At 46.7% G+C, this 27729-nt stretch overlaps 1 protein-coding gene across 2 annotated transcripts in view; it reads right to left on the bottom strand.

The window, feature by feature from the left end:
• Positions 1–27729, bottom strand: part of PEAR1 (platelet endothelial aggregation receptor 1) — a 376148-nt gene that overhangs the window by 347710 nt on the left and 709 nt on the right. The window lies entirely within an intron of this gene.

A 27729-nucleotide genomic window follows, 5' to 3' on the forward strand; every position in this document is an offset into this window, starting at 1 on the left:
TTTGGAAGTGTGCTGCTGTAGGATCTGACATTTAAAACGCAAATGCACGTTTTTTTCTTACCTTTCAGAAGCATGGAGCACAATGGCAGGCAGAGAGGGTGATGCAAGTGTTGGGCACTGGCCTGGCAGGTTGTTGGCAGTGCATGCACCCCCCACCCCCTGTGGCAGCCCGGGCTCAAACAGTTCACCTCCCCCCCCAGTACTTCGCAGGTCTTTAAAAGACGATTCCCTTGTTAATGACACTTTGTTGGTTTTTCACCCCTTCGAGAGCCCCTGCATCGCCACTCTTTGCTGGAAGAATTAGCACTTTACACAATACCAAGCCCTGTTAGCTGAAACCCCCGAGGAATCGGGTTTTTGCCTGTAGGAATCGGGAGGTGGGAGACTAGCCTTCAAATCGGTAGTCTCACGCCTGAATCGGGAGGGTTGGCATGTCTGCAATAAGCAACAGAAAGCTGACTAGTACAGCTTTGCAATGGGCCTTCCATTGCTCAGCAACACGTGTCGCAGCATTTGTATTAACTTTTAAACCTTTGAGCTGGGGGCGTGGTTTGGCGAGCGAAGATGGTGGATGCACCCTGAGAGGGCCCCTGGACACCTCCGCTATCTGCCCGCAATCCACCCATCTAGTTGGCCATCCAACCCTATTACCTGTTGCCGCTCCAGCGCCACGTCGCTAGCTGAGTACCTGGCTGTAAAAAAACCCGTGGGCCACCGCCACACCGTGTCTGGCCGGCTGGAGCTCGCACCCAAAATGGCGGCCTCCCTGTCCTGAGCTGCCTCGCCTGCAGCCTCCAGACTTTGCCGCCTGGTCTCCTGGCGGGTACTTGGAGGACCTGAGGGGTCGGAACATCCGGAGCTGTGCCGCCAGGTCTGAGGTGCCGCCCGCATCCTTCTCCCCGCATTGCCTGCTGTGCTCCGGCGCGGGCGGCTGCGGAAGCTAGATTCTGTCTGCTGGTGCTGGGGAAGAAGCACCTGGCATGGAGCTGCCTTTCTGCCTGCACTCCCCGGAAACACCCATCACCGTTCCCTGGTGCCCCGGTGGAGTGACCGCAATATCGGCCACCACTTCGGGCAGCGGGTCCTGGGGACGGACGGCGGCCGGCTCCTGATTGCTGTGGAGTGGCCTGTCTGTCAGAGGCCTCGGAGACCAATGGCTCCAGCGTCTGGTGAGTCCCGGCGGCGGTGGGGGTCCTGGGTCAGCTGGGGGGCCCCCATGTGCACGCAGGTGGCTCGCTGTGGTGCGGAGCCAGGCCCCGGGTGCTGCTGTTCGTTACCTGCACGCTGTGCTCCCTCATCCTCTGTGCCCTGTGACTCTTGCTTCGGCCCCCTGAGCCCTGGCTGGGCGGACTGCTGCTGTGCTGAGGTGAATTCTGGACTCCGGGTTGGGGATGCCTGGAGGGGTGGTGTAGGCTGTGTACTTACTGCAGTGAGAATACCCTAGTGGAAACCTTTCTTCCAGCCCCCCAGCCCACCTCTGCCTTGCCTGGAGAGATTCCGGGGCTTGACTGTGTGGTGACCCCCTAAACTGGTCTTAAAGACCTGGCCTCTGCAGTTTAATCTCCGGGGGCGACGGTACCGGGAAGGGGGCATTCGGCTTATTTCCATCCAATGGCGTGTAGAGGTGAGTGATGGTCCCCCTCGCCACCCCCCCAGCCTGCATTTGAGACACCTACTAGGGACCAGGGTCCCACTCACATGGCAGCCTGCTACAGTCCTCGGACCGGCCCCCTACTGCGTTGCCCCTGGTTGGGGAGTGGGCCCTAGGGAGGTGGAACTGGCCGAAAACACTGAGCGGCGAGAGGCCTAGAGAGACGACTCCTTCACCGGCCGCCCTGACTTCTGCCCCACCCACGCAGCACCTAGTGTGGTCCTTGGGCCCCGACTGAAGAGGTCCCACTACCGCCTTGGGAACAGATCATCGCACCATCCCCATCGGGGCGCAGTCTCGCCCGGTGGGTGGAACCAGCCGTGCACATCAAGCGGCGGAGGGCCTCGGGGAGGCCTCCTCCTCCACCACCAGCTGCTGTTCTGTTCTTGTGCTTTCTGGGATAGTCCCTTGGCCCCCCAGCTCCGTCGCCCATCGCGACACCTTTCAAGGCCCCCACCACGGCTGGAGGGCACCATGGGCTGAGACAAACCAGACAAACCTGACAAACTGGACAAACCAGACAAACCAGCCAGGAACCCGGCCACCCAGACCAAAATGGACCGTTTCACCACTGCTGAGGTTGGGACGACCGGGGAATCACGGACAGGGATGCCCCGCCCGCGGCGGATCTGTCCACCATCCTTCAGGCCATCCACACCTCGCAGGCTTCAGTGGAAGGCAAGATCGCAGAAGTTTGGGTGGACATGACCCTCATCCGGCAGGACCTTCGAAACGCCACGGCCCAGATCAAAGAGACTAAATCCCGTATTTCCACCGTGGAGGATGACGTCCAGCAACTTAAAGGCCTAGTCACGCATCTCATGTCGCACACCCAGAAACTGCACCGGTGGGCCGAAGATGCAGAAAACAGCTCCTGCTGCAACAACTTTCGCTTGGTGGGTTTTGCGGAGGGGGCGGAGCAGGGCCGCACTGTGGACTTTGTGGAGAAATGGTTGAGATCCTGGATCCCTGACTGCTCCCTCTCTCTGTGGTTCACAATCCAACAGGCTCACCGCTCCCTGGTGCCGAAACCACCAACAGGCGCAGCACCCAGACTGATCATAATGTGGATTTTCAACTTTTAAGACCGCGATTCTATCCTGGCTGAAGCCCGCAAACGGCAGAGTCTCAGATATGACAATCACACAACTATGATTTTTCCGGATTACACTTGTGAGGTCCAGGGTCAGCGCTGCTCGTTTGGCGAAGTCAAGCAAAAGCTGAAAGCCCTGAACATATAATATAGGCTCCTCTTCCCGGCACGCCTACGAGTGGTGTTCGCCAACAAGACCCTATTCTTTGACTCTCCCGAGGAAGCTTGGACTTGGGCTACAGAGGAGCCTCCCCTTCGGACCGACGGCCGGAATCCACCACCGGGTGGCGCGGATGGTGGACCCACCTGCCCAGAGAATCCTACACCCCGGCCCCAGAGCAACTGCTCTCGTAGGCGCTATGGAGCCCGCTCAGACTCCCCTCTGGGCTCCTCGCTGCAGGCTACGTGGCCCCCTGGGGAATCTCTGCCTGTGAGGCGCTGTGGCTCCTCCGGCCATCTGAACTCTGGGTATGCTTCACATTGCCCTTCATTGCTGGATCTCCTGGACACAGACCTTTCTCGTAGCCCGACGCTTCTTGGGGACCCAGCTTGAATTCGTCTCTGCCTGCCGGGCTTAGCTCCACAGCCGGAGGCGGCGCACCGGTTCACCATTGTCCTCACTCCCAGCGGACTTGATTAAGTACATCCGGCAACGAGGAGGGGTCCTCCACACTTTCCCCAATCCCAAGTGTTCTAGTTTGGTCTTTTGTTAACTTTTTCCTGATAGGGCAACAGATGCTTCTGTTCCTGAAGTATAGGGTGGTGGGGTAGGGGGAGGGTTAGGATGGGAGGACCGTTGTCCCTAGTTCCCTTATTTTGTTATTTGTTGTTGTTTTTTTGTTTTGACACACCAGCACTCACATGACGCCCTACTTTATTCTTGCTGGGACACAGCGATTGTTCTCTGGACACCCTCCCGCACCTCCAGGTGACCCAGCCTCTGGCTGAGGTTCTCTGTGGGACTTTACACCGCCACCGAGACCGACTGCCACTATGTCTGATACACGGCTCCTACACGCTTCCCTGTGCGTTGTCCTGGAATGTTAATGGCACCCTGGACCGTTTCTAGTGCATGGCTGTACTGCGATACGAGCAACGCTTTGGGGTGGAGGTCCTACTGTTACAGGAAACACATTTGATGGGTAATCACTGCCCCTTTTTAGTGCGCTACGGGTACAACAGGGTTTGGCACTCAGGTTTCACCCGGGGTACTCGTGCGGTGGCGATCTTGGTGAAATGCTCCCTTCCTTTTGTGACACGCGAGTCGTCCACGACGCCCAGGGCTCCTTTGTGGCCCTGTCCGGCTCCTTGAATGGTGATCCCCTCAATTTGGTGTCCCTCTATTCCCCCCCATTGATGTTGACAGCGACCCTAACTAACTTCGTGGTCCTCGTGGCCTCTCTGCCACTGGGCTTTACTTTCCTTGGGTGCGACTTCAATGCGGTCTCCTCCCCTGACTTAGACACGACAGGTCCCCTTCCCACAATAGGCTTGCGCAGGCAAGACAGTTGACAAATTGGTCTGAATCACTGGGTCTATACGACGCGTGATGCACCTGGCATCCAGGCTCCAAGCAACTCACACATACCTCAGCAGCTCACCACACTAAGGCGTGTATTGACACGATTTTCGTTCCCTCGACCGACTGTCTCATGATCCAAGATGCTTCCATCCTCCCTCGAGGTATATCTGATCACTCCCCTGTGTTACTTAATACAGGCTCCCCTCCCGCCTCAATGCCTCAGATATGAAGGTTAAACGCTTGGTTCCTTCAGGGCAGGGATTTCCAGAAGGTGGTGGGGCGGGAAATCAAATATTATTTGCAGACTAATGAGGGGTCTGTATCCTCACCGGGCACCCCATGGGAGGCTACCAAGGCCACGATTAGGGGAGTCGCCAAGGGCCATCTCAAACTCCAGCAGCAACCGTAGTTGGAGCAAATTACCTCGTGAGAGGCACAGGCTCCACCCCTTGAACAATCCTCCGCTCAGAATCCAGATGCCCCCGAAGTAAGGCTCCTTGCTCATATTTGTGCAGAGCTTCGACAGCTTTCACTGGACGCGGCCAAGCTCCTCTGGTGCTCATCCTTGCCAGGGTATATGGTTGGGGTGGTAAAAATGGCTCACGTCTCCACAGATTGGCCACCTACCCCAGGGCAAACTGCATAATCCCCGAAATCATAACTCCAGAGGGTTCCGTGTGCCGCTCCCCAGCGGCGATGGCTCGAACCTTTGCCTTATATCATCTCCATCAGTATTCTGCCAAAGCTCCCTCCCTCTCTCGGGTTTGTTGGGGATTGGGAAGGACTGCCTACCTTGCCTGGACTCCACTTTTCGGAAGGACCTGGACCGTCCCATTACCCAAGAAGAAATTGGGGCGGTGATCACCTTCACCTCCTCCGGCAAGACGCCGGGACCGGACAGCCTTCCCCAGGAATACTTTGCGCTGTATCGGGATACCCTTGTTTCCCACCTTGCAAGTCTGTTCTGGGAGGCGGTGGAGAAGGGTTCCTTCCCTCCTGAGACGGATATGGCCACCATTGTGGTCCTTCCCAAATCCCAGCCACCCTTGCCTCGATGTACGGACTACCGCCCTATCTCCCTTATCAATACGGAAATGAAACTGTTTGCCACGGTCCTCGCACAGCGGCTCAAACCCCACTTATCCATGTTGGTTCACTCAGACCAATGTGGGTTTATGCCCCCGCATGGTACCCGGCACTGTCTCTAGAGGCTGCATTTAGCCCTGGCCCATCGTCATTTGATTCCCCCTACTTAGCGATCCTCCTTGTCGACTTCGAGAAAGCCTTCGGCCCAGTAGACTGGGTGTTTCTGGAAGATGTCCTGGCCGCGATGGGCTTTGGACTTCCCTTTCAGGGTGTAGTCCGCGTTCTATCTGCTCGCCAGAGGGAACGGGTTCTGGTGAATGGGGCCCTATCGGAACCCTTCTCGATCTGCAGGGGAACGAGGCAGGGATGTCCCCTTTACCCTCTGCTCTTTGATCTGGTGATGGAGCACCTGGTGGCCCTGATACGCTTGAGTAGACATGTGCGGGGTTGGGAATGGCCTAACACAGACACAGACAAGATCGCCCTTTACGCGGGCGATGTCCTCATTTACCTAGCGAACCCCGCGCAATCAGGCCCTCATTGTTTCCGTATCCTGCACTTCTTTGAGCAGGCATCTGGCCTCCGGCTGAACCCCGACAAGTCGGTCCTGGTCCCTCTCCACATGTCTCAGGAGTGTTTTGATTGGCAGTCCAGCATACCGCTCCGCTGCCAATCGTTCAAATACCTGGGTATATGGGTGACTCTACTCCCCGAACTTAGCTGGGCACTCAATGTTACTCCCCCGGTGAAGAAGGCCACGGCAGACCTCCAGAAGTGGCAAGCACTGCCCTTGAACCCAATGGGGAGAGTCGCTCTATTTAAAATGATGATTCTTCCCAGGTTCCTTTACGTTCTTCAGAACACCCCCCCCCTTAGCTTCCCAAGGGCCTGGTTTCGGGACCTAGATAGCATGGCTTCTAAGCTTCTCTGGGGGAAAGGGAGGGCCCGCCTACCTCTGAGTGTCTGTAGGATCCCGACCTTCGACATGGGCCTGGGGATGACCCACCTATATCTATATTACTTAGCCACGCGTCTGCTATCTATACACGACTGGTTCAATGGGGGCTGGTCTCACCTGGCATACAGGCTGGAATTGAGTGAGTTGGGTTTGACCAGAGTTCAGTCGATGCTATACGGGGAACATATTCCACCCTGATTGCCTGAGGTGACGTGCTCCACACTGCTGGCCTGGTGAGCCGCATTGCGACACACTAAGTAGACACATACACTGACCCAATGCATGCCCCTGTGGCAGGGTACCTGGCAGTTCAGGCTGGACTACTCCCATAAAGGACAGGGTCAAGACTGATTTGCATATAGCTGCGTCTGAACTGGGTTGGCGAAGTGAGCTAAAGAACAATGATGGGTTCAACCCAGATATGTGATGGGGGTGAGTGTCTGAAAAGCTTCAGCGCTCCGTCCATCATCTCCTTGTGTTTGCTATCGTATTATCTCACCAGTTTGAAATTTATTTTAGGACTAGAATATACTTTTATTTTAATTTCTGCAAAGAGATTTTGTTGGCTGCTCTTGATTCTGGGAAGGCTGCATGCCTCCGATTGTGGTTTCTGACCACAAGATGCATTAATAAGTATGTGAATGTCAAATATTATAAAACATACAATGTGACACCAAGATAAAAGACATGACTTTTCAAAATACGAATACGTAATCACTTGAAGAAAAAACATAGAGGCGCCTGATGCCAAGGAGAGACGTCATCTGTCAAATGACAGATATAGCGTTGCTCTTTGAGGTCTGAAATAGCTTTTTCTCACAGCCCAATGTTCGCATCTCAACCTTTAGCTTACAGGAGGCTTAGAGCCCGGGCATTACTTTCTATTGGCTGGCTTCTTTTTCACCTTAATTTTTTCTCAGGTACCTATGAGTGCCTCATGGTTGGTTTAGAACATTAGATAAACCCACTCGTTTTGTGGAAAAAAGTTAGAAAAAGTCAAAATTGGCATTTTTCTCCTTTTGTAAAACAGCAAAAAATATCTATTTTTCGACAATTTTTTTCTTTTATTAGCCGTTTTTTAGCTCTTTAATCATATACTAAATGTGTGGTGCCCCATAAGAATGAATGAGAATTACCGATTCAGTAAATACCGAATCGGTAATAGGGGGAAGACTTACAAGGGTGGCAGGGTGTCACTTTGACAGCCTGTTGCACCCCTGAATAGTGCATGGGTGTGTGGCACACATACATGCCCTAAGGGCATGTATATCTGCCACATGGCACTTTTGGAAAAGCAAAAATTTGCTTTTTCAAAGGTTTTCGATATTTACCACCAACTTTTAGTTGGTGGTAAATACCGAATCCTTAACTCAGAAATGCGCTCACTTGAGTGCTCCCTACATTAAGGATTCAGTAATTTACCGAATCTGTATTTTAAGGAATCGGTAATTTACAGATTCCTTAAATTACCGATTCGGTAAATTACTGAATCCGTAAATTTGGCCCCTATATCTCAAATGCCCAATACCGGGCAGTAACGGACGAAATTCGGTAATTTAGGCAGTTACCGACCGGTATTGGGCTACCTACATCTGGCCTATGAACGGATTCCTCAAGTGAGGAGGGCACAAGTCCTAAAAAAAGAAGTGGGGGGGGCGCTGATGTCACAACAAGGACGATTGCATCTGAGAAGCCAGCGCGTGAGCAGCGTTCTGAATGAGCTCCAATCTCGTCCCAGAGAGGCCAAAGAGCGAATGTGTGGCTCCATTTGCTCCAGTTATCGAGCGCCTGTTAAAATAAGTGGAGGGACCCCGTCCAACCGCGTGGTACCCCGACTCGAGCCCTGAAGTGAGGCATAGTTTAGCTCAAGGCTTCCGACTTTGCCTCACTGAGAGGAGCGCGAGCCCATATCAATGAATGACAAGCAGGTAGAGTGTGGAAATAAGGGAATCAGGGTGCAACACACACATGCACACAGATACTAAAACACCACAAATGTGCACACGTCAGGACACTGAAATAAGGAAATGAACGAAACTGCGCAATGATTGAATCAGTATTGCTTGTCGAGACAGTGTGCCGATTTGTACTAGGTTATGTGCTGTTTGCAATATTCCTTTTCCTCCGTGGGATTGAGAACATTGCCATCTTTTAAAAAAAATATTGGATATTGTGCAAAACAATTTCGCTACTCAGCTCACTGCTAAACCAGAAGCAAGAACAGCTCTTTGGAGGCCTTGCGCATCGCCCAACTAACTATTAGTCCATGGGTTTGAAAATTAAGGGGCATATTACCATGGGCATTATCGCCGCATTAGAGGGACTTTTTCCCGCTAATGCGGCGATAATTTTATCGCCCTATTACCAAGCTGTCGCTAGCACCAGTTAGCGACAGCTTGTAGGCGATAGCGGGCATTTAGGGGCCCACTTTGCATGTCAGCGATAATTATCGCTAATGACATGCAAAGTGGGCGTGCCAAGATGTTAGCGACTGAAAACAGTCGCTAACATCTCTAACTCCTATTAACAACTTTTGGAAATATTCGCGCTAAGCGCGAATATCTCCAAAAACTAACGCCTGCTAAAAGCAGTTCTTAGCCATGTTATCCAATGGAAGGTGGATAACATGGCTAAGAGCATTGTCACGATAATGCATGAATATCGCTGATTTTTCAGCGATATTCATGCATTTCGCAGGATTTTTACCGCTTTTGAGATAAACCTTGATAATATCAAGGTATCTCAGCGGTAAAAATCCTCGGTGCTCGGCGATATTTTTTTCCGCTAACCAAGCAATAGCGATAATTATCGCTCTTGCTTGGTAATATGCCCCTAAGACATTTGGCGGCGCTTAGAGAATATCACACTTTTCCTATGCTCCATGCATAGAATAAACATGTGGTCATCTAAGGGCGTGGATGCGCCGTGCTTCTGATTCAGAAAGTTGAACCGCAGAGTTGGACTGAAGGGACCGGAAGTGACATCCTTCCTGTGCTGTGAGTAGCTGATAGGTGCCGTGCGCGAGGGCAGGGCGCGCTGTACTGTCCACTACAAGCGTGCGTCAGATGCTCGAGAGGAGCGTAACCTTCCTCTCTGTTCCCACGATGCTCCATGACGCAGGTACGTGCTCTCCGGGCACGCGGACAGCTCAGCGCCATGCAGACGGCTCTCATCATCACGACACGAAGAGGACTTGAGGCAGAACAAGTGCTTGTGTTTACAGCTCAGCCACTATTCCCACCGTTTGCTATTATTGTACTTCATGAGCCACTTTTTGCCTGGTATTGCTTATATGAATTTTTTTTTAAGTTGTTAAAACCAAAGTATAACATTTTCTATCTTGAGTACACTTTGGCTTCATTTCCTACAACTCCAATTTCTTTTCAACTGAAATGGTCATTGAGTTTCATCTCCCATATATAAATGTTATGCTAGAATTACTCTTTTTTCACAGAGTTTTATATAGCGCGAACTTGACCCGAATCGGGTATCAGAGCGCTTTACATGAGGAAACATTAATATTTTGTAACTTTTTTTGGCACGGGGAGATTAAGGGGCATATTTACAATAAGTGGCGCATCCCTGCATATCAGCAGGGATGCGCCACTTATTGTGCGCCATGCCTCCGCCACCATTGATGCGCCGCATTTACAATGCGGCGCAACATGGGGCAAAACGACACAGATGCGTCACGCATCTGTGCCGTAAAAGGGCCGCATTGCTGGAGTTGCGTCGCAAGCGCGACGCAGCTCCAGCAATGCTCTGGGGGGCCCTATCTTGTTAATGCTGCGTCTATCCTTACGCCTGCTTCAAGCAGGCGCAGGGTTTTGACACAGCATGGGCCACAAAGTGACTGGGAGGAATCTTGTAGATTTCACTCAACCACTTTTAGTAGTCGTTCCTGTGCCGGAACGCGCCCCCAGCGCAGGAACGCCTCCTTCTGGCTCAGGGCTTTACAACGTGACACATCTCCCAGATGCGTCACGTTGTAAATACCCCGCACCATGGCGCATCTTTGGTGCCACCGCTGCGCCACAAAAGTGACGCAATGGCGGCATAAAAGAGGCGCAAGGGGCTTGTAAATCTGCCCCCACATGATTTGCCCAGAATCACAGGATGTTCAGCATCATTGCGGAGACTCAAAACCAGTTCCCCAGATTCAAAGTTGACCACCCTAGCCGTTAGGTAGCTCTTAACCTGAGTGCCCTTTCGAATGGTTCTGGGATTTCTATAAACTGGTTGTGTATGTGTGTGTGTGCTACGTTTCCCTCCATCCTACTCTAAGCACATTGCCATACTGGGGTCAACCATTGATCTGTCTTCATACAACCATATCTTTTCCAACTATGGTGAATCAAAACCTTGATGGAAGGGGAAGACAAAGCAAAGGGATTGTTGTCAAGGGTCATCACATAGCAAAAGAGGATGAGGTGCACCGGAAATATATGTCAGAAGATCGACTACAGAAATATAGTTCTATTAGTATACTGTAGCAAAATTGTTTACAGCAAAAATATCATGGGCATAAGTATGTATTGGTAAGTATGGATTTACTGTTCTTAATTCCACATATACACATCTTGAAGATGTAAATATCTTCAAAGATCACAAGTACTCAATATTCGGATACCATACCCATGATGAATGGGTAAGGAGCTGAAAGCCAATAGAATGCCCCCCAAGCTGGGCTTATAATAGTAGTAGTAGCCCCCACTGGAAGCATTCTAATTGGCTGTCCAGTCCCTACCGTTGTACTCCAGGTTCTAATAGTAGTTGCTGTCACTGATCTCAATGGAACTTACTTTACCGACCTATATAGATGAAAGGCTGAGTTTGTGCTTCTGGGATTCAAACCCATGACGTACACGTCTCTGGGTGGTAAAACGTATCAGTTATTTGTATTATAAAATGTTATAAAGGGGGTCGCTACCCAGACTGGCGTTCCCAGCGCTGTGGCGTCAGACAGGGGCAAACAGCACTGACAAGAATAAAATAGCCAGGTCTTCAAGTTCCTTCGGAAGAAAGTCAGAGAAGAGCAGTTTCTCAGGTGCTTGGGTAGATCGTTTAGAGCCTAGGGTCCAGATATGTAAAAGAGCGACCTCCCATATGGGCTAGTCTGACTCTGGGAACGATGCACAGTGACTGTTTGCTCGAACGAAGAGAGTGCGTAGATAGTTAAGGGGACGCTAATTCTTGAAGATATCTCGGGCCCAGTGCCAGTCCTCTCCTTGTGTATATAACATGGTGCCTCGAACTACATTCTTTTTTCCGTTGTGAGCCAATGCAATTCACGGAGGAGGCTTGGCACAGAAGTTAATCTCGGGAGTCGGCATAGTAGCCTAGCCACAGAGTTCTGTGCTATTTGTAGACGTCTGATGGAAGGCTTGTCTACCCCCAGGTAGAGGATGTTCCCATAGTTTAATCTTGAGAGGATCAGGGATTGGATGACCGTCCTTTGGACTGAGAAAGGGAGCTACAAAATAATCTTTCTTAGCCATTTAAGGACCGCAAAGCAGGCAGCGGCAATCTTGGTGACCTGAGGTTTCATGGACAAATTGCTGTCCAGTCAAATGCCTATGTCCTTAAGTTTGGGGGGTGGTTCAGAAAGGGCGCTCAGGTTTTCAGGCCAGTGCTGTGGGCCCCAAACTAGGGGGTTCTTACCTAGCACTATAACCTCAGTCTTTTTGCCATGAAGTTTTAGTGATTTCAGGGTTATCCAGTTAGAGACCTAAGTCAAGTAGCGATTCAAGGCTTCCAAAATGTATCCTTGAGCAGAAGACGGAGAAAAAATAATTTGTGTGTCATGAGCATAGGGGAATAGGGTGAGACCACAGCTCCCCCCCAAGTCCGCAAGAGGGCGGACATAGATATTAAAGCGCTCCAGGATCAAGGCAGAACCCTGCGGGACACCCGAAGTGAAAGCATGCGATATAATGTGGAACAAGCAGAAAAGACTTGGAAAGTTCAAACCATTAGAAAATAGGACCTCCTGCACAGGGCTGTCCCTTCGAACCCCAGGTTCTCCAATCTTTCCAGCAGAGTGATATGCGACACAGTGTCGAAAGCCACTTTGAGATCGAGTAAGATCAGTGTGGCTGTTCTGCCCTCGTCCAGAAACCTTCTCAGATCTTCTGTGACTCCCAAGAGGGCAGATTCGGTACTATGTCCTGCTCTAAAGCCTGACTGAGACAGTGCAATTAATTCTGGGAATCCACAAAGGTGGTCAGTTGTGTTTACAGCAAAACTTGCTCTGGACAGTCCTTCTTGTCCACTAGTCATATTACAACAGAGATCAAATTGGATCTTAAATCTTCCCACTATTGGACGTTTGCAAAACCATCTGTACAGTTCTCCCCAAGAAGCAGATCTTGAAACTTCTGAGGATGCAACATAATGATCAGGAAATAAGAGCAAGCATGTCCTATGCTGAAAGGCCTCCAACTGGCTCAATGAGACGAAATAATTGACTTCAAACTCGTGTGTTCCAAGAACAAGGCCTTCAGAGGAGAAAGCTGAACCAACCCTCACAAACTGAGGGAGTAGGTGGTCAGAAAATTCCTAAAGTGCTGATTCTGTGAATCAGAATTTTCGGTTTCTTTCTTTTTAAAAAAAACGTTTCGTTCAACTGTTTGAAACAGCTAAAAAGGACAGCTGGTAGTGCACAACAGACACCCAATAATGCATTTCAGCCATGCCAGAATTGGGCAATCTTCCGCTATGAAAATATCAGACACATGCTCTCCCAGAGTTTACTTTGTTGGCAAAATAATTAGATACAAAACCTGTGGCACTTCTAGGCCTCTGAGCCAAACTTGACCTAAGTTCAACTTGTCCCAGCACTTGATCAGTTGTGACTTTTACTGCATTTGAGGTGTTTTGGTGACATATGTGCAAGGCAAATGGTTGCTGTAGGTCGTATTGATTGGAAGGAGCTAAATTAATGGGGCCTCCAAACGCCTCCATGCCATCTGGCTTTTCTTTTACAAACCACTGCAATCTAGCACTTAGTTCAATTGTTTCAATTTAAATAAACCAGCACTATAACTCATAAAATTATTTGTGTCCTATTGTGTTTGTCGTATCCCGTTATTTATTTAGTATGTGGTGTAGAAGACAAACTTTTTTTACTTAACTGTAGCAATTATGACACTGTCTATTTTCTCGCTCTTGATAACTCATAGTTTAATTCTCTTCTTAACAATTTGATGATTATTTATTGTTTTAATATTTCGTGCTTGTATGTATTTTATGTGCACTTTTATGGTCTTTGACCGAAATAAAGTTATCAATTGTAAATTGTTAATGAAAAGCTGGCGGTTACTGGATCATGGTGACCATGTGATATAAATTCATCTGCCAACCGCAGAAGGGGAGTTTGACCCCTTGGCGCATTTGTGATCAATGGTTTCTCCTCACCATAGCCCTTGGGGACTCCCATGTATCATTGACATAGTATAATAGATTCACAGGTGCTATAATTGCCTTGCACCCTTGGCAGCACAGACTGCATGCAGAATATGGGGACACCTGGTAAACAGTGTTATAATACGCAATGTGTTTATGAGCTCTGAGACAGAACATGTTGTTAGTTGGTTCCTTGTTTTCCCACTCTGCACCAATTCGGATAATGCCTTGATGAAAGTCTATGTGCACAATAGGAAATCTCGACTCTTTCTGATCACTAGATCCAAAAATGTAGGAAATAAATTAAAAGGTTCAATGTCAGAATATGGAGCAAAAAAATATTGTGCGACCAAAATGTTATAGCCTGAATATCATGAAGATAAGTATATATTGGTAAGTATAGATACATAGCTCAAGATACATATATTTGGAGTTAAGTATAGTCATTCTATAACTCAATATCCATAAATGTGAAGATTGGGTAAAGGAGATGTACCTGTTTGTTTGATTAATATTCCTCCTTTGCATTTTACTTGAAAGGATGCAAAGTTTGGAACGTCATGAAACCATGCACATGTATACGTGCCACCAGGCTACCTACGAACCGGTGATACAGAAGGCATGGAAACCACTGGGTGGATGCAAAATTGTGAACATTTTTAGCATGGGTAGATCCAAAGAAGTATGCAAAGAAAACCTGAAGACAGAAGGCGAAAGTGAACACTTTATGGAATAATCATATGATCAGGCAACTTCTGAAAGAGATTCTGATGCCCTCCTGGAGGCCATGTTTCTCCTGAAGCAAATCCCACATACACGGTGGAGACACTTCATGGAAAAAATGATCCGCAATGACAGGTGGGCCATACCAAAGCGGGTATGGCTGGCCTGTCATCAACGACGCCACTCCTGAAGACAGATGACCCAAAGTGGGGGGTCCATTTTCGGGAATAACGTAACTAATGTCTCCTACGAGCTGGGAGTTTGGGGGATGCCATCGATTACACGGTAGTCGGGTACCGCATTCTGAACGCTGCCCTAATTTGGGCGGCCCCACCGATGCCCTTTGCACCGCTGCTGGATCCACCGAAAGGTTGTCAGATGCAGGAGCTGGCATCACGTTGCGCCACACACTCAAAGAGGCAAGGAACAACGAGGCGGGCACACAGTGCATCCACCTTTTTATGGTGAATGTTCCATTCCTGCCCATCTCTTATTAAGGCGCTAAAAGTTAAATCTAAGAGACTGATGTATAAACCAAGGAGTGGGACAACCAGCTTGAGGAGCACAGAATAAAAAGAATGGGCAGGAACCGGAAGTGGGACTAACTTACAATATTCTTTGGCAATCGAAATGTTTTTATGGGTCTCAAAGTGATTAAGAGCTTTGTAAATTGGGCGGAGACTCTTATTGTCCTTGACTCATTGTTTCACATACATGTAGGAGATGTGTCAGATGCCTGGAAGGGTGAATGGACAGGAACATGTCTCCATGGCTGGTGCATGGCCCCGCGGTCCACAGTCTTAGCTCTGCCAACACAGCGAATACTTTTGTGTGCATCTGAAGCCTGACACCGCACATCTGTCTTTTATTTTCACCGTCTAATCGGGAGTTGATGTAAAAGTTAGAGGCAGGTCAAATATTGGCGGCTGAGTTGGTCTTACTGGTGTCGGCCTCTGTGTCTACAGGTCACAAGGAATGTCAGCGGCAAGCGCTGGGGTCAGCGAGCCCTCCTGACAGCTGCTGGTCGGAGGTGGCCCCCTCATTAATAATTTGTCAGACAGCTGTAGGCCATGGGGTCAGACGGTCACTATGGCACACTTGGGTGGTCTTCGATCTGTGGGTTTTTGATGCTTTCTCACTATATACACAGTAATAAAACCCTAATTCGTATATACCACTTCAGTCCGAAGTTGTTCGCGATATTAATCATGGATTAAATTAACAAAAACTAATTATAATTGATAATTAATTTATAAATGTCACAGGGATGAAAGGCAATATTTGTAGGTCATCGATCAAGCTTTCTTCTCAGATTTTGTAGCTTTTTAAAAGTGATCAATATTTACAACGATACTAAGCAGAGCTCCTCTTATGTGGGAGTGAGGCACTTTATCACAGGTTGTGCTTTGCACAGTTGCCACCGTTAAATGTTTTATAGAGTCAAAACTCCCTGAAACTTCCCCTTTCCTGTGTCCTCCATTCTACAGCACGCATGGAAAGAGGAATATGCCTCTAAGGATTGTTTTGGTGCAGGAAGGTGTCCCTTCTTCCACAAAAACAATACTGCACATCAAGGTACAAGGGTGTCTATGTTGGTTCTTGGCTGCTCGAAGTGCCCCAGCGCTATGAAAGAGCAGAAGTGCGCCATATCTTAATAGATAGGATGCATTTCTGCTCTCTACCTTTCACGCAACACAGTACACAAAGTAGCCTTGTTGTGCTGCGTTGCGTAAAAGGTTAGTAAAGCCGGGCCTAAATGTAATGAGAAATCTAGCTTCAAGGAGCAGTATGGGCTTTCCAGATAACATTTTTATTGCAGCAGGAGTAACTCAAATGTGAGGTACCTTACACCAGATAATACTGTGTGAAATCCATATGGAATTTTGTTACAGAAATCAAAAAGTAATTCGGATGTGTTGGGTTATGTGGCGTCTGTTGGCAGCTATGTGCCATATGTGTGACTTCTGAAGGATTATTTTGGGGTGCACTATGGTACTAGAGCATTTGACCGTAATTTGCAAGGGTCAGTTCAGGCAGTATGTGAGTCTTTAGATATACATGTGAGGAGATGTTGGGGCTACATCCGGGTTCTGATAGGTACACTGGCGTCCAGCATGGATTGGCGGGGCAGGAAGGCTAAATAAAATAGGGATAAAATAGGGTAAATAAAAAGTAAAACTAAACGTACCTCCTCGCCGTCACGTCCTCCTCGCCGCGTCTCTCCTCCTCAACCCTCCGACCCCAACAGGAAGCCCCCAGGAAGCACACAGGCTCCCCTGAGCCAATCACAACGCTGCAATGCAGTGTTGTGATTGGTCTGAGTGCCGTGGATTGGCACTCAGACGGGGAATTGGAGCCTGGACATGTTCTCCACCTAGGCTGTAATGAGGCCTGGGTGGAGAACATGCTACATGTGCATGAAAGTTTGGCCAGCCTGCGACGGCCAGCCAAACATTCATGCGCACTTAGGGAGTGAAAACCACTCCTCCCCTCCCCTGCTCTGTCAGCAGAGGAGGCCCGCCCGCCTTGCAAAGCTGTCATGACGCAACAGGAAAACATGAAATGATAATAAAATTGAGTTATTATCATTTTATTTTTCCTTACACTGCTGAAAAACAGTGAGCTACGCTCCTTCTCCTTAGCGGAGGAGTCGCCACTGGATAGGAATTATTTGGAGGTACGTTGTGGGGTAAGAGTGCCTGTCAATTGTTTTTTCGAGCGTCTGGGAACTTTCTTAGATTTGATTGGTCAAGACCAATTTCAGGGTATATCAGAACTGGGAACATGACTAAGGTGCCACTCGTAGGGAAGCAAAACAATTCTTCCTACACGCTAGAAATGTGACCATCATGTGGGCACAATGGGGGAGAAGGGCAGCTACTTGACCTAGAGCTGCAACACTTGTCAAGCATGCCCTGCTGTTCGGACCTATAAGCAGTCCTGTCCAAGGGCTATCAGAGTGCTTGAAGCTACAGAATTGGAACAAATATGTAACCTATTCTAGGGAGGTTGTGCGATATTATGGGGTCAGTGTATGCAGAGACAAGGACTGTCAGTTGAAAAGTTCTAAAACAAGCATTAATAAAGCCAGCATGTTTCTCTTGCACTGCGCGAGGAGCTCTGTGGAGATGTATCTGGGAAGGGCCATAGTCAGCGGGCAGGGCGTGGGCAGCTACTAGAGGGGCCACGAGCCTCCATTGTGAAGCCCGAGCTAGACTGAGGAAGCTGCTGCTCCTGCTGACAACACTACACTGGCTGTAGGAGCAAAAGGGAACCACTTCCACAGCACAAAAGCCCCAATGTAAAGGCTCACTTAAGACACCCAAAGCTGTCTTCAACTTGTGTTACTATTCTGCCCGGTCTACGTCAATTTAACTGCATGCGCGCTAGCGGTTTTTGCCGCTGCGCGCTGCGATTTTGAAAATCGCGCGTTTCGTGACAAAGCCAGCTCGTCATGCGCGTAGCGCAGGTAACGCCCATGACGAGCTGGCTTTGTCATGCGCACTGAAGGGGTTAAGGACGGTTCTCTAAAGACTGCTAACTAACCTGAGAAATAGCCAATCAATTCTTATCTTATTAACTTGGTTGTTTTCATCAAAGAGTAACATATACAGTTCCACCTAACACAAATCAGTCTTTCTTAGAGACAAATATTTACATTTGTGACTTGCTCAACTAGATTGAAATAAATGGGTCAGTTTACTCATACAAAACATGTTCTTTAAGTCTTTTTACAAAAAGGTGATTAGATTTATCACAAACTCCATTATTAGCTAAATCATTTTGGCAAGTTGTACCTATAAATATATGACTTTTACATCAGGATATAACTGTGTTACTGTATGACGGCAATAATCTGTATTTTCTGAAACTTTCAGAGATACTATCAGAAAGCTGTTTTCAGTGTTAGAGGGTCTTAGGTCTACTATGTTGACTTGCACTGCCTCGCTGGTAGTCCAATGGCCTGGGATTACTTTTGGTTGGGGCTGGTTTGTTTCTACTGGGTGGGACCCTACAATCCAGAATCACTTTAGGAGCTCAATGAAGAAATAAACGCACACACTACTTGAATTTGACACGATTAACCCTAATAATGGCTTCAATCCAAATTGTAATACAAAATATAATTTTATAAAGGTGAAAACATTGATACGTGTTTCACTCGTGGTACACCAGGGCCGTTCTCAAGGCACAAGGTATCAGTAATCTGTGTATTTAATACAGAATGCATTATTTTGCAAACATTAGTTCTATTTTGTTGCACAGTCTTGTTAGGGTCTGTGTGAATGGCAAAAATGTGGTGGTTTCAGTCACCAGCCTCCATGTGTATCTGTCTTGTCACATTCAGAAAGGCAGCCGAGTTAGCATAAAGAGGAAGGCAATCAAAAGGGTGTAATCTTAAAAAAGGTTATGTGAAAGGAAATGTTGAGGGCATGCAATGTCATCTGTTTTTAAATGCCCTGATTCCAGACCCCATCCCCCATTACTGTCTCTAGCCCCTTGCTCACATTTACCACATCCTCGGAGGAGGTGGTAATTCCGACCAGAAAGTACCCCAGATACAGGCAAAGCCCATTAAAATGAAACTAGGAATTCTGGGTCCTGCAGGTCATATCCCATTCTGTATCGTTTATTGATACTGGCTGTAATTGGTCATTTTGGACCCTTTATCTCCCCACCTTAAATACGTCCAATTAGGAATGAGGCTCTAGGTGTCCTAGATGCCCACCTCAAAATATCCAAGTGTCTACTTTGAAGAAGAGTCTTCTGATATTGGTCAAGCAAGGATCTCATTAAGGCATCAGGCTGAATTTTGGGGACTTGTTCCCTATATTATATATTCAGAGGACATTACACTTGATTCCAAGGGGAAGCATTGAATCAGTCTATCAACTCTCCTTCCACAGTAGGCAAGTGTTTCGCAATGGCAGAATCAGTATTAACCCATTAATGCACGTAGTTTCTATTCGTTCTCGTTGACTTCAAGCCACCTCCCTCTTTCTGGACACAATCCAGCATTTTCCAATCAGTGATCGCTTCTTTAGCTTCTTGTGAGAAGCATTTGCTGCAGTTAAGTTTTCTCTCAGGCCTCGCTTTAAACGGACCCATCATATAGTGCTTATCTGGCCTGACAATGAGAGCCTCCAGAGGTTACTTATTTACTTGATTCGTATTATGATAAATACATTGCCAAGGCTTCTTTGCAGAGCTAGTTGGACAAATGAAGTCTCTGCAGTGATTTGGCGGGATGGATGGATTTCAGATGCAAACTGATAGAGTAGAGAGCTAAAAATAAGCAAGTTCGCATGACCATCAAGTACTTCTCAGAATCATTAGATCTACCCTTTGATTTCTAACTATTGTGCTCTGTAGTTAAGAGCACACATCTATTCATAGGATACTGAGAAATGACATGTCCGCGTAGATAGATTGTGTGTGAGCGTCAGAGCAGAGGAGACTGTATAGGACTTTGAGCACAGCTAAATATTTCACGCATCTTCCCTGAGAGCGGCTGAAGATGAAACATGCCACAGATCCATTGTGCTCCCCTGTAGTGGGACATGGCCTACCACTGATGGCTTCTCTTCTCTTTTGAGGTGGAGTAAGCATTGATTTGCATATGTCTGTTGTCCCACCGATGAGATTAAAACAGTGGAATGAAATGCAATTAAGACGGATTCTGAATGGGTAAAAAGCATTGGTTAAAGCCTTAAAAATTGCCATTTTTGGTTTTCCCGTATACTATTGTCTGTTTCTTTATCCAGCTGTCTTTGTGAAATTTGTGTCAGTTGTGTATCCAGGAAAATGTTCAGTTTCAAATCAGCAGAAGGACAAGATTCCCGCAACCCCACTGCGACACGAAGCACAACCCTTCGCATTACAGTGGACTGCCGTGCTGCCAATCTGTGATCTTTTTGTTGCCATTGGGTGCCGCCCTTTCTGTTGAAAGGGAGTGGCTGGGCATCTAACCATTGGCGTCCTTTATGAATTAATATTTGAAAACTTTCTTCAAGATTTTGTGTTAACAAGAGAAAAGTAGTGTGGCAGCCAACCAATGTAATCCTGTCAATAGCACTGACACACACATTCTTGGTGGAAATGGCAAGTGTCCATTCACACATTGTCTTATTGGCTCTACTTTCAAGACTCAAAAATAGAGGTTCTCACTTAAGGGAGATGAGAACAATTTAAACACCTCCACCAGGATCCCATAAATGATGCACAAGTCAATTTATTTTTGCATATTTGTTGTTGGCGATGGGTTATAGAGGATGGGGGAGGGGCTTACACTTCCTAATCGGGCTTAGATATCCCACCAGGAACTGGAGCAAAATTACTGGCCAAGAGGGGGATTAGAAGATAATGTACAGAGATGTAATGAACATAACCCAGCTCTGTTCCTGATTGGGCCACTGCGGTCCCAAGCCTACCGGGATCTTACTTGCGGCCATTGTCTTTCCTCTCATGTGGAGAAGTGTGGCTCAATGGTTAGAGCGGCAGACCCTGATGCAGAGGTCTGGCCCGGGACCAGGGTTCAATTCCCGCTTCGGCAGGTCTTGGGCTCAATTTCCTCGGAACTGATAATTCTCGCCTCGGTGCCTATTCTAATCAGGGGTCCCACTCTGCAACTCTGGGAAATAGCTTGCTTAATCTCCACAACGGCCCCAACAGCGCTGGGATGCCTGGCTTCACTTTGGGGTTGCCCAAGAGTGGGCATTTCACAGGGAAAAGCCAGGAAGGGTTCCACAGCAGTATGCGTATAGCGCCAAGACACCTCAGGGTATAAGTGCGCTATACTAGTACGAATTCATTTCATTTCATTTCATTCATGTTGTATACAGTGAAGATAACATTATGTATTAGAGGCTTCCTGTGACAGCGGTAGAGGTGCAACCCACTACCCTTAACTCAAAACATAACAAAAATTGAAACTTTAATGTTGGGATGGGCAAAAGTCTAACAGAACGCTTGTCCTCCTCTTTCGGAAGGGGTTTAGAGACCTCTGTAATGTGGGCTACCTCCTATCTTCATGTCCTCTGTACACCAAGTTTCCAGTCCTGGAATTTCCTGCTGAAAATCATTATTATCCGGTATGCTAGTCCCAATAGCTTGATGGGAAAAGTCCATAAACACAACTTCCAGAATGCATTCCGCTTCAAATCAATGGCCATGTTCGGGACAAGCTCCCTGTTGATACTGAGTGAGGTGAGGACCTTCCTGTGAAGAGACAATCCGTCCACACAGCTTTGTTATTCTCTCATGGAACACCTATTTCATGTGTGAAATTGTATAATTTTAGGATTATTTGCTTCTTTTCAGTTACAGTTTGGGAAAGATGCCAGAAAAGCTCATTAAAATCTGAAATTATTTTCCGATGAATTTAAGGTACTGTATTGTGAGATAGCATATGTTGTACGACTTGCAGGTACTGTATTGTGAGATACAGGTATTGTACGACTTGCAGGTATTGTATTGTGAGATACAGGCATTGTACGACTTGCAGGTACTGTACGGTGAGATACAGGCATTGTACTACTTGCAGGTACTGTATTGTAAAATACAGGCATTGCGCGACTTGCAGGTACTGTATTGTGAAATACAGGCATTGTGCAACTTGCAGGTACTGTATTGTGAGATACAGGCATTGTGCGACTTGCAGGTATTGTATTGAGAGATACAGGCATTGTACGACTTGCAGGTACTGTACTGTGAGATACAGGCATTGTACTACTTGCAGGTACTGTATTGTGAAATACAGGCATTGTGCGACTTGCAGGTACTGTATTGTGAAATACAGGCATTGTGCAACTTGCAGGTACTGTATTGTGAGATACAGGCATTGTGCGACTTGCAGGTATTGTATTGTGAGATACAGGCGTTGTATGACTTGCAGGTAATGTATTGTGCGATACAGGCATTGTGCGACTTGCAGGTATTGTATTGTGAAATACAGGCATTATACGACTTGCAGGTACTGTATTGTGAGATACAGGCATTGTGCGACTTGCAGGTATTGTATTGTAAAATACAGGCATTGTGCGACTTGCAGGTATAGTATTGTGAGATACAGGCATTGTACGAATTGCAGGTACTGTATTGTGAGATACAGGCATAGATCGACTTGCAGGTACTGTATTGTGAGATGCAGGCATTGTGCGACTTGCAGGTACTGTATTGTGAGATACAGGCATTGTGCGACTTACAGGTACTGTATTGTGCCATACAGGCATTGTGCGACTTGCAGGTATTGTATTGTCAAATACAGGCATTATACGACTTTCAGGTATTGTATTGTGAGATACAGGCATTGTGTGACTTGCAGGTATTGTATTGTGAGATACAGGCATTGTACGACTTGCAGGTAGTGCATTGTGAGTTACAGGAATTGTACGAATTGCAGGTACTGTATTGTGAGATACAGGCATAGTGCGACTTGCAGGTACTGTATTGTGAGATGCAGGCATTGTGAGACTTGCAGGTACTGTATTGTGATATACAGGCATTGTACTACTTGCAGGTAATGTATTGTGAGATTCAGGCATTGTACGACTTTCAGGTATTGTATTGTGAGATACAGGCATTGTGTGACTTGCAGGTATTGTATTGTGAGATACAGGCATTGTACGACTTGCAGGTACTGCATTGTGAGTTACAGGAATTGTACGACTTGCAAGTACTGTATTGTGAGATACAGACATTGTACGACTTGCAGGTATTATATAGTGAGATAAAGGCATTGTGCGACTTGCAGGTACTGTATTGTGAGATACAGGCATTGTACGACTTGCAGGTATTGTATTGTGAGATACAGGCATTGTGCGACTTGCAGGTACTGTATTGTGAAATACAGGCATTGTGCGACTTGCAGGTACTGTATTGTGAGATACAGGCATTGTGCGACTTGCATGTATTGTATTGTGAGATGCAGGTATTGTATTGTGAGGTATAGGCATTGTGGGACTTGCAGGTATTGTATTGTGAGATACAGGCATTGTACGACTTGCAGGTACTGTATTGTGAGATACAGGTATTGTACGACTTGCAGGTACTGTATTGTGAGATACAGGCATTGTGCAACTTGCAGGTACTGTATTGTGAGATACAGGCATTGTGCGACTTGCAGGTACTGTATTGTGAGATACAGGCATTGTGTGACTTGCAGGTATGTATTGTAAATACCGTCTGATAATTGTTTCATACTCAGCACTTCATGTGATGAAATCTTTTATAAATATATTTTTATACTGCCAAAATAGGTACCTTTTTGTTTTAACCCTAGAGAACACAAATTCACCCTACCGCACATGCCTACAACCTGCAGATTACAGAAATATTTCTGCAATGGTCAGTTAACCCACTGAGCTGCTTTACCACTCCCACAAATACATTCAAATGCACAAGCCATGAAGTTCATGTGAGCATCATACCCTCTCCAACATAGCTCTGCAGAGATGATGCAAATCATTGAACAACAGAGACAAGACCCCTAGAGTAAACAGTCCTAGAATCACTCCACTGGCAGAGACTTCCAAGGAAAGGGAAAGTTCAATTCAAGCAATGTAATCAAACTCGAACACTGCTACAGGTTTAAACAGGGACCATCTCACCCCCCCCCCCCCACCAACCCGGCTCTGTCCCAATTCATCTCAGCACAAAGGACACTTTCACATTTTCACCAGCTGATGTCATTTGCTTAGCTTTTGCAAAACAAAGTTTTTTTTTTTGTTTTTTTTTTGATTTCAAAAGCTTTTATTGGCATCGGCAAGAATAAAGAACCATACAAAAATATATATATAGGTGGAGTATACATTGGCGGTTTTTCTATCTACAGTCCATTTGTGGGTGCGCGCTCTTTTCATTCGTTTTCCCCCAGTTGAGAGGAGGGGGAGAAAGGAGAAAGAGGGAGAGAGAGAGGAAGGGGGGGGGGTCGCACTTGTCGTTGTCCTTTACTGGGTTTTCCTCAGGTGCTCGTCGAGTGGGCCCCACATGTGTACTTTGGCGTTGTGTTCTTTCGAGAATTTGCCTGTGATGTTGTCTGCCCCTCTCAGGAAGGTGACCCAATTAATCCATGTTTTAAAGTTTGCTTTGGCTGTGTTCTTCCAGTTTGTCAGGATTATTTTAAGGGCTGCTGTGAGGAGTAAGTCTAGTAGTTCTCTCTCTTCTCTACTTTTCAGGTTCGCGGTCAGGTGTTCTGTCGCCAGGCTTACGAAGCTGATTGTTAGGTCAGCTTTGAGCATGTCGTTTATGAAGGTGTTGATCTGTGTCCAGAACCTCTTGACTTTCACACAGTTGAAGATGAGGTGTTCGAGGGTGCCTTCTTCTTTCTGGCAGTTCCAGCATTTGCCCGACTCTGCAATGCCGACCTTGTGGAGCCTGGACGGGGTCCAGTAGGCCCTGTGGAGGAGCCAAAATTTTGTTTGCGCTAGTTGTGGGGTGACTTTGTTTGTTGTCGCTGAGCTCCACATTTTTGCCCGTTCTCTTTCATTTAGTTGCCTGCCCAGGAGCGTTTCCCATGTGTTGGTTACTTTCTTGTTTTGCGCCAGTGTGGAGGGGCTCATGAGCTTGTAGATCTTTGCAGTTTGGTGACCTGCTGAGTTGAGGATTTGCATGTATTTGATGATGCTTGGTTCCTCTTTATGTAAGTTCGCTTTCGTTATGGCTGTCTTGATCTTGAGGAAGTTGTAGAGCTCTTGGTTCGGGAGGTCATGTAGCTGCTGTAGGTTTTGGAACGTCAGCGGGCCTCGCTTGGTTTCCGTCTGATTGGGGAGGCTAATACCTTTCTCGATCCATATGTCGTTGTGCATTGTCGCTCCGTGATAAGTTACTTTTGTATTGAACCAGATAGATTCCCATGCTGTACCTTTCAACTTCTGCGTCATGCGTCTGTCTATTTTCATCAGCGCTTCCCTCGTGTGTTTCAGTATAGGGTTGGACCTTTGGGGGTGTCTGTTTGCTGTTAGAAGGGCTATTGGTTTGAGCCCTCCCAGGATGTCTCTCTCTACCTCTAGCCAGACTGGTTTGTATGTTTGTGTATCGTCTATCCAGGCAATACCCTGTCTCGCCAGGCAGGCCGTTTGGTATGTTTTGAAGTTTGCTAGATTGAGGCCTCCAAGGTCTTTTGTCAGTCTCAGTTTATGAAGGCTTATCCTGGGTTTTTTGTTTTTCCATAGGAAGACGTTGATGAGTTTGTCTAGTTTCTTGTGGAAAGCTTCTGTCATTGGGAGTGGTAGCATTGTTAGTGTGTAGTTTATCGCTGGCGTTATCATCATTTTGATGGTCTCTATTCTTCCCCACCAGCTTATGTATTTTTGCGACCATAGTTCTAGCCTTTCTTTTATTTTTTTCAGTGTGAGGTCCTCGTTGTGTTGGAGCGTTGATGTGAGGTCCCTTCCAAAGTGCAGTCCTAGGTACCGGACTGGCATGGCAGACGAAACCGCAAAACAAAGTTTCTGAATGATTTCAAGGTGGCCATCTCTAGATCAATAATTAGCAATGCTCTTCAATGCTGGCACTCTGTCTGTTTCTGAGCTCACCAGTTCAGAAGGAAAGCAGATCAAAGCCAATAAGGAACCCCGATGTTCCCTGTATGTGTTGAACACGGGATGCCAACATCTGAACTCAAGTCTATTGAGCTCATAAGTGACAACGCAGCCAGTGGCACTGCAAGGTCATTCCATAGATAGAGAGCTCACCACACAAATGCACCTAACATGACACTGAAATATAACATAAGTAGATGGTGTCTCCTCTATTGCCTTAATGCAATACATGTTAGATTTCGACTTTGTCTCAGTGCTTGCAATTTAATTTATAACATGAACTATGACAAACGTGATGTCTTGCCCAATGATATGATGACCATTTATCCCTCAATGCTGGCGTTTACATTGTTTATAAATGTGTCCAATTGGCCAGATAAAGTATAAGGCATCAAGAGTTCGGTAATTTACACAGGATAACAATTTGGTAAAAAGGGTCAGCCACGACTATAACCAGAAACACTAGAAAACTACAACGTATACAGCCCCTGCACTTTCTATATTTATAGATTTACAGCACTTGCCACTTTTTCCACCAACTGATGCAGATTTCAACAACACGTGTGTGCTTCTAGCACAGCCAGGCCAGGATTCAATCATAAACAAGTGTCAGTGCTAGGCATGGTGCAGAGCAGGGCTGGACACTGTCAAGGCTAACTGGCCACTTTTCAATTCGTGTTTGTTTTTCTGGTCTTAAGTGACACTCATGAGGTGAAACTTTTGACCAAACATTATTAATGTCTCAAGCTGATGGACTGGGTATTCAGTTTTCCGGTAGCATGAAAAACCCGGACCGACTTATTTAAATGTAAATCAAACAGGGTGGAAATAACAGTCGCGTATTTGTCATCAAAATTAATTGCTTTATTAATCCTTCAAATGTGTAATGGACTACATAAACTTTTTCAAAATCAAAAGTGCACTCAAAGTCCAGAAAAATCACAGACATTTCCCAACTCTTGCTAAGGTCTGATGCCTTAAAACGTTTAGTGCATCCAAGCTAGACTTTAACATTTTGCATGCATACATTAGTGTATTGTTCTACGAAAGTGTTTCTTAATTGAAATATGTTCCTCTAGAAGTCTACAGGGAAGATACAGAGTAAACCAAAACTGCATACAGTTTAAAAAACGTAACTGGATTAAACGAATAAAAGAGGCACATCTTTTATTAATTGAAGGGGGCACAGGTGATTCCTTGATTTCTGCCGGGTACAGGATTGCCAGGTTTACAACTTTACTCTGGAAGCTCGAATGGACAGTCTTTTATAAAAGGGGGTCCCATTTTTCCGTTCAGGGGGAAAAAAACATAATTTTGGGGGTGAATGAGATTTTCAGCAGGATTTTGTAAAAAAATAATAAAAATAATAATAAATAAAAAAAAAATATATATATATATATAAATATATATATTTATTTATATATATATATACACACACACACTTTCCTTTAATAATCAACCTGAGTATTTTACAAGTATTGGGACCTCTCTGTGTCATTTTGTGTTAAAATGTCAATTCACATTGGATAACATTAGCATAGAGTGTGCCATTTAAAGTTGCATAATTTGCCTTTTGTCGCCACATAATTTAATCAACACTGGTGTATACTCCCCACCCGCTCCGCCAAATAATTGCAGTATCCCTGAGTACAACTGAAGACTCTAGACTCCACAGTTAACACTTTCACCACCAGTTCACATTTCATTCCTGCAGCTGAGAGAGTGGAATGCACTACTCGAGTTAACCCTTAA

The sequence above is a fragment of the Lissotriton helveticus genome, chromosome 12 (assembly GCF_964261635.1).
Source record: "Lissotriton helveticus chromosome 12, aLisHel1.1, whole genome shotgun sequence".
NCBI classification, from domain to species: domain Eukaryota; kingdom Metazoa; phylum Chordata; class Amphibia; order Caudata; family Salamandridae; genus Lissotriton; species Lissotriton helveticus.